The sequence below is a fragment of the Fundulus heteroclitus genome, unplaced genomic scaffold, assembly GCF_011125445.2.
Source record: "Fundulus heteroclitus isolate FHET01 unplaced genomic scaffold, MU-UCD_Fhet_4.1 scaffold_28, whole genome shotgun sequence".
NCBI classification, from domain to species: Eukaryota; Metazoa; Chordata; class Actinopteri; order Cyprinodontiformes; family Fundulidae; genus Fundulus; species Fundulus heteroclitus.
Genome location: NW_023396689.1, coordinates 2,289,771 through 2,296,478, shown reverse-complemented (window position 1 = coordinate 2,296,478; position 6,708 = coordinate 2,289,771). Strand labels below are relative to the sequence as shown.

The window sequence follows — 6,708 nt, the reverse complement described above, 5'->3', positions numbered from 1 at the left end:
AAACAGGGCACATGATTTAAAAACACCCTGATAAAACCTCGGCAATCCCCTTAACTTTAAAAGATTTAAATCAGTTAAAAACAGAGCCCCAGGTTATTTACACCTCTAAAAATGCAGCTGGCCACGTCCCTCCACACTAAGTCAGAGGGCCCTGCCAGTTATTTCTGAACAAAACGTAATCTAAAAGCCGCTGTTCTCCCGGCTAGGTGGACAAGGCCCTGGCCCCCCTCTTCTCTGGGTAAAAACAACACAGACTGTGGCACCCAATGAAAACCGTTCCAAAAAAAGTTGACCATTTTTGCTTGTATGTTGGCCAACAAACTAGACGGTGGGTCTAAACAGGAAAGTTTGTGCCACAGCTGAGATGCTACAAGGTTATTTAAAACCAAAACCCTTCCCCTGTACGACATGTGGGAGTGTAGCCATCTCCACTTTTCTAGTTTACATTCTATTTTCTGTTCCATGTTTTCCCAGTTCTTTTTTTCAGTGTTTTCATTGCCTAAAAACAGACCGAGATATTTAAAACCATCTTTTTTCCATAAAAGTCCCTGAGGGAGAACCGGGAGCCCTTCACGCCATTCGCCCACTGCCAGGGCTTCACTTTTTCCCCAGTTCACCCTCGCAGAAGATAAAACAGAGAACTTAGTTGTTATCTCATTCAGTACGTCGACATCTTGCTGGTTTTTAGTAAAAACAACGACGTCATCAGCATAGGCAGATAAAACCACTCTACTATTAAAACCAGGTAAAGCCAAACCATGAACAGTGGAACGTATCTTTTGAAGCAGGGGTTCCAGGGAGAGCGCGTAGAGCATCCCGGACAGGGCGTAGCCTTGGCGAACACCTCTACGCACCCTAAAAGGAGCACACAGACCACCGTTAATCTTTAGCATACTCTCAATGCCACTGTACATCACCTGGATCTTGGCGATCAGACCAGCGCCGAACCCAAACCTCTCCATAGTTTTCCACAGGAAGCAGTGTTTGACGCGATCAAACGCCTTTTCTTGATCTAATGCGATCAAGCCCGTTCTTAAACCCAATGAACCGGAGACCTCCAAAACATCCCAAATTAGGTAGACGTTATCTACCATGGACCTGCTGGGGACGCAGTAGGTCTGGTCCCGGTGGATGACCTGCTCCATAGCTTCTCTCAGCCGAGTTGCCAAGGCTTTGGAGAGGATCTTATAGTCGGTGCAGAGGAGAGACACAGGGCGCCAGTTCTTAATGTCTTGCAGGTTCCCTTTCTTGGGCAGGAGGGTGATAACTGCCCTGCGGCACGAAAGCAGGAGTGAACCAGTGGCTAAACTCTCATTATAGACCTCCAGTAGGTCTTCCGCCAGGATGTCCCAGTAGGCTTTGAAAAACTCTACTGTAAGACCATCGATGCCTGGGGCCTTCTGGCCCTGCATATTCAGGAGGGCTGTATGGAGCTCTTGTACCCCCAGGGGACGCTCCAGCTGTACGTTGGTCTCCTCAGAGACCTGGGGCAGCCCACCACAGAACTCCCCAAACAGCTCCTCGTTCCCCTTATACTCACTCTCAAACAGAGGGGAGTAAAACTCAACAGCCCTCCTCCTGATCTGGCCCGGTTCACTCACCTGCTGCCCTGTGTCAGATAGTAAGGAATGGATCACCTTCCTCTGCCCGCGTTTCCTCTCCAAGCTGAAAAAGAAGCTAGAGGGAGCATCCATCTCTGTGATGTTCTGAACCCAAGACCTGACCAACACGCCTTGGACTTTAGACTCCAGCAGGTTGGCTAAAACTAGCCTTTTGGATTTGAGAGCTTCAATATGCTCTCGATTTCCTGTGGACTCACTTAAATGTTCTAGTTCCACTATATTCATCTCCAGATCTCTGATAGATCTGGTGACGTCACGAGTGACATTAAGAGTATGCTGTTGACAAAGTTGTTTTATTTGAACTTTTCCATGGTCCCACCACTGCCTTAGACAAGTAAAATCACCCTTTCTTTGTCTAAAAACAGTCCAAAAATAACTTAAAGCTTCTCTAAAACTACGATCGTGAGTTAAAGCCAGATTAAAATGCCAGTAGGCGCTTTTAGGTAAAATGTTTGTTATAAAAACATTCCCTAAAAGCAAAAAGTGGTCTGTAAAAGCTACTGGTAAAATCTGACATGCTTTAAACACATTAAAATAATATTTAAAACAATAAAAACGGTCAATATGTGCTAAAGAGAGGCGGTTTTCTTTACTGTGGGACCAAGTGTACTGTCTGGAGCATGTGTGCATCCTCCTCCACACGTCCACCAGGCCGTGAGACGAGACAAGCTGCTGCATGGCTTGCTGGGAAGCTTGGTGAGGCTCTTTATGATTCCGGTCTAACAATTCGTTTTCTGTACAATTAAAATCCCCACGTAAAAAAACATAATCATCAGACCCGCAATCTCCCAACCTCTCCCCAATTTTCTCTAAAAAACGCTTCCTCTCTGCACCGACGTTAGGAGCATAAATATTGATAAAAACTACGTTAAAATGGTCAAACTGAGCTTTTACTAAAAGACACCTTCCCTGGATGATACTTTCTACATTAAAAGAGTTTGGGGTGAAAGCTGAGGAAAAGAGGAGGCCCACCCCAGAACTCTGGGAGGTGCCGTGGCTAAAAAAAGCTTCTCCCTTCCATTCCTTGCGCCAGTCTGCTTCATTGTTAAGATCACTGTGCGTCTCTTGTAAAAATAAAACACTAATTCTTTTCTGTTTTGCTATTTCATAAATCATGGTGCGTTTAACAGCCTCCCTAGCTCCATTAACATTTAAAGAAGCTATTTTAAAATTATCCATGTTGGGTAAAAGGCTAAAAACAACACCACAATAAAATACGCACAATAAAAATAATAAGTTAGTGCTCATCATTCTATTCAAAATTGTTTTCTCACTTTTCCCATGATTTTCTTCAGTCTAAAAACCTCCTGATCAGAAAACCCAGACTCTTCTTTTCTTCTAATATAATATCTTGCAGAGAAATAAAATATTTTTAAATTGGGAAAATATTTTTCTACTTTTATCCCTCTTAATCTTTTTGTTTCTTGGAGAAAATTATTAAAAGATTCAACAGGATAACTTGCCTCTGCACTGCTACCCTGTGACAGAGACACCTCACTGCTGTCAGACAGCTCATCCTCACTGTCGCTGCTGTCTGACACATCTTTTCTCTCTGTGGCCAGCTTGCTGACCTGCTTACTGCTCTGAACAGCAGTCATCAAATTTTTTCTCTTACTGCGCCTTTTTAAATTCATAGGCGCCTCCTGCTCCATCACCTGCTCTCCCTCGCCTTTCTCCTCGACAGGAGCCACCACAGGCTCCCCCACAGGAGCCACCACATGCTCCTCCACACTCACCTCCCCTCCACCTGCCACCGCCTCACCTTTCCCTCCCTGCTCTCCACACACACCAGTCACCTCACCACCAGTCTCACCCTCCTGCTCTTCACACACACCAGTCACCTCCATCTCACCCCGTCGTTGGCGGGGTCTCTGGATGGATTGTACCATAGACATATATATGTCTACGGATTGTACGGCCGCCGTCATTTCGTAGGCCGGATCTCTCTGAACTCTGTGTGAAGCTGCAGTCCCGGTTAGAGGCGACGCCGAAGTACAGAGCCACGCACAGCAGGCGTCTGCACAACGGACCTGCCTCGGAGAGAATGCTGCCAGTTACCTCCAACCCAGAGGAGGCACACGGACAGTTCACGGAGTTGTAGTTTTTGGATACGCATGTGCGGGCAGATCCTCGCGTTGTATATAGTTGTGTTTGTTTTAATAAAGCTCTTTCTTTGCATAAACATCTTCCTGGCAAATGTTCATTTCCTGTATAAATTCATTCATGTCCTTGATGGTAGCCTAGTAATAGTGTAGTAGTGTATGATAACATGAATATACAGCATAATATGAATAAATAAATAAATATATATATATATACATATATAAATATAAATAAATATATATTCCAACCAATCACGAGTAAGAACATTCAAGCCTGGCCTGGCCACGTGTGGTTTTGCTGCCAATCACGAGCAATTTTACTTGTTTGAAAATAGTGGTTTCAGCCAATACTGAGTAGGTTATTCAAGCCAGACCTGGCCAGCCGTGCGGGTTCGCTGCATTCATATGCTAAATAGGGCCATTAGTACAGCTGATCGCTCTCCACATACGTCATTGTCCGGTTCCGACAATTTGTGGCACTGACAAACGGCGACAAGCATGGGTTGCAAATTGTCGTTAACTTCCGAAAATGAGGGAGATCTGCGGTAGTTTACGGGGACGAAAATCTCACTTTTCATGCAATGTGAATGGCACACTTAGATAGCACCGACCCAACAATTGGCACATATCTATCAGATACCACCCCGGGGGTGGCACAGTTTTCTCTACGGAGGACGCAGTTAGGAAGCGTACAGCCCTTGCATGGGTGTGTACCTAGATCCCTATATAATGTTTTGTGATGAGCAATCGGGGCTTCTTGCCGATCAAGAGCCCATCAGCGCTGATGTGTCTGTAACTGTTTGTCTGTCTAAAGTCTAAAAAATATAACTAGAAAAGTATACTTGTCTGTTGCATGCGTCTTGAATCCAAAGTAATATGTAAGTGGGGGTCGCCTGAAGGGTACAAACGAACCACTTAGGGTGTGTCACCGCAGACGGGGTACGGTGATTCTTAACAACTGGTGTTTCTGCCTCTGACCCAAAGGGCGACGTACCACCTTCCGTTTTCGCGCAGGACGTCATTCCGGAAAAAAAACACACAATCTGCCGCCGCACAGAAGGTAAGGAGATTCCATTTATCTCCAAGTGTCTTTTGCTTCCTGGAAGGGCCGTCTTTTTGTATTACTTGGGGCAGAGAAATGGTTTAGATAAGCCGGTTGCAAAGGTATCAAGGAGTACCGTGTGAATTTCCCGCGTGGGTATACAAGGTTAATGTCCTATTTTGTGTCGGTTCCCGCAAATTGAAATATCTTGTACCCTAGTTGGTACCCTTGTTGGTGAGGAAGTCTAGCAGCCAGTTGCGAAGAGGTGTGTTGAAGCCCAGATGCTCCAGTTTTCCCACCAGATGCTGTGGGATGATGGTGTTGAACGCTGAACTGAAGTCCAGGAATAGCATCCGCACGTGCGTGTTCTTTTCTTCCTGGTGTGCCAGGCTTAGATGAAGAGCGGAGGAGATGGCGTCCTCAGTGGAGCGGTTCCGTTGGTAGGCAAACTCGAACAGGTCGAGTGTTGGGGGGAGACTGGAGACGATGTGTTCCCGATAAGTGCACGATAAGAGGTGCAGCAATGTGCGGGGGTCACATTTTAGTGACAGACCGAATAGACGCTTCTGTCAGCTAGTCGGGAGAAAATGACTAAAAATAACCATAAAACGTAAGAAAATGGAGAAGGGAAGCCAGCGGTGAGATGTTGGAGTCTTTGCTAGGGTGGAGCGTTGGACAGCCGGTGAGTAGAACGGTTGCGGCGGTGCGGGGAGATTTTGCCCGCACACGCTCCTGTCTGGAGTGACAGCGGCGCGTGGGATAATAAACAAAAATATATATTTCGGCAATCTAAGCTTTTCAAACATGATCTGTGTAAAATAGTGTGAAAGAAAGGGCCTGTGTATCGTTTCTGGCACTGGAGCTGCTAATTGCAATCAGCGCACCTGCGCTGCCTTCACCTCTACCGGCTTATAAGCCCTGCGCCTCGCAGCCTCCAGTGCCAGAACGTCTCGAGCCTCACGGTGAGAACTTCCAGCCATTTTCTGAGAATCTGTCTGCCTGTCTGCCTGTCTGCCTGTCGACCCGTTTTGCCCCTGTTTTTTGAGCCAGCCTGAACCCCGTTGGATTTGTCTGCCCGCCTGAGTTCTGTTCTTCAGCCTCAGTGATTTGGACTGCCTCCCTGTGTTTCGGACCCTGCCAGCCTGTAAGTTTCTGAGATTGCCTACTCTTTGATTATTGTGATTCTGGATTTGGATTTGGACCTGGACCTGGACCCGTCTCTGGATTCTCCCTCGGAAACCTCTGCTGGATTAAACGGATATCCCTCCCGTCAAAGAACCGGACCGGACCTGGACAAAGAACTGGATAACCCCTTCACGGGCCCTGCTGCTTCCTGGAAACCAGACGCTGCTAAACAAGCCGTCCTCGTGCCCCAGGTTAGTGACTCAGCTCCGTGTAATATTCCCACTGTGCCCCGCTGGTCACTAACCCACCACTCTGCCTTCAGGAACCGCCAGAGGCTGTGTGCTGCCGCACAAACCAGGGGGGTCCGCGCCGCCACCATCTTTAATAAACTGTTAAAGTTTTACTCACTCGTTTTCGGGTATTTCTTGGGTCCATCCATATCCATTACAGCCTGTGTGTGTTTTGTTCATCTAAATGTCTTGTTGTATGTGATATTGGTGTGTGAAAGCTCTGTTCGTCCGTCTAATCCAGGTTAAATTCTACTGTAGAAACCCTGGTTTCAGAAGTGTTTATTTGTATTGAATGACTGCAGCATTCAAAACAAATGCACTAAGGACACCTCCATTAAACAGAAAAAAGGTTTGATTAAAAGGTTGAAAGAGGAAAAGACAAAATTTAATAACATAGACGTTTGGTGTTTCATTACTTGTCCAGCCCAAATTAAAATTGAAACACGGAGATATTAACATAACTTAAACAAAAAATATCTCAGACTTGTTGGAAATGATTGGAACTGGGGATAAAGTTGTTTTTTTTT

General features: G+C 46.1%; 1 long non-coding RNA gene across 1 annotated transcript; it reads left to right on the top strand.

Annotated features, from left to right (window-relative positions):
• Positions 1-5,440: 5,440 nt before the first annotated feature.
• LOC118559416 lies at positions 5,441-6,294 on the top strand. The gene is made up of 2 exons (XR_004928851.1): positions 5,441-6,142; positions 6,214-6,294. It is a non-coding gene; the product is annotated as an uncharacterized LOC118559416 (long non-coding RNA).
• The last annotated feature ends 414 nt before the right edge of the window (positions 6,295-6,708 follow it).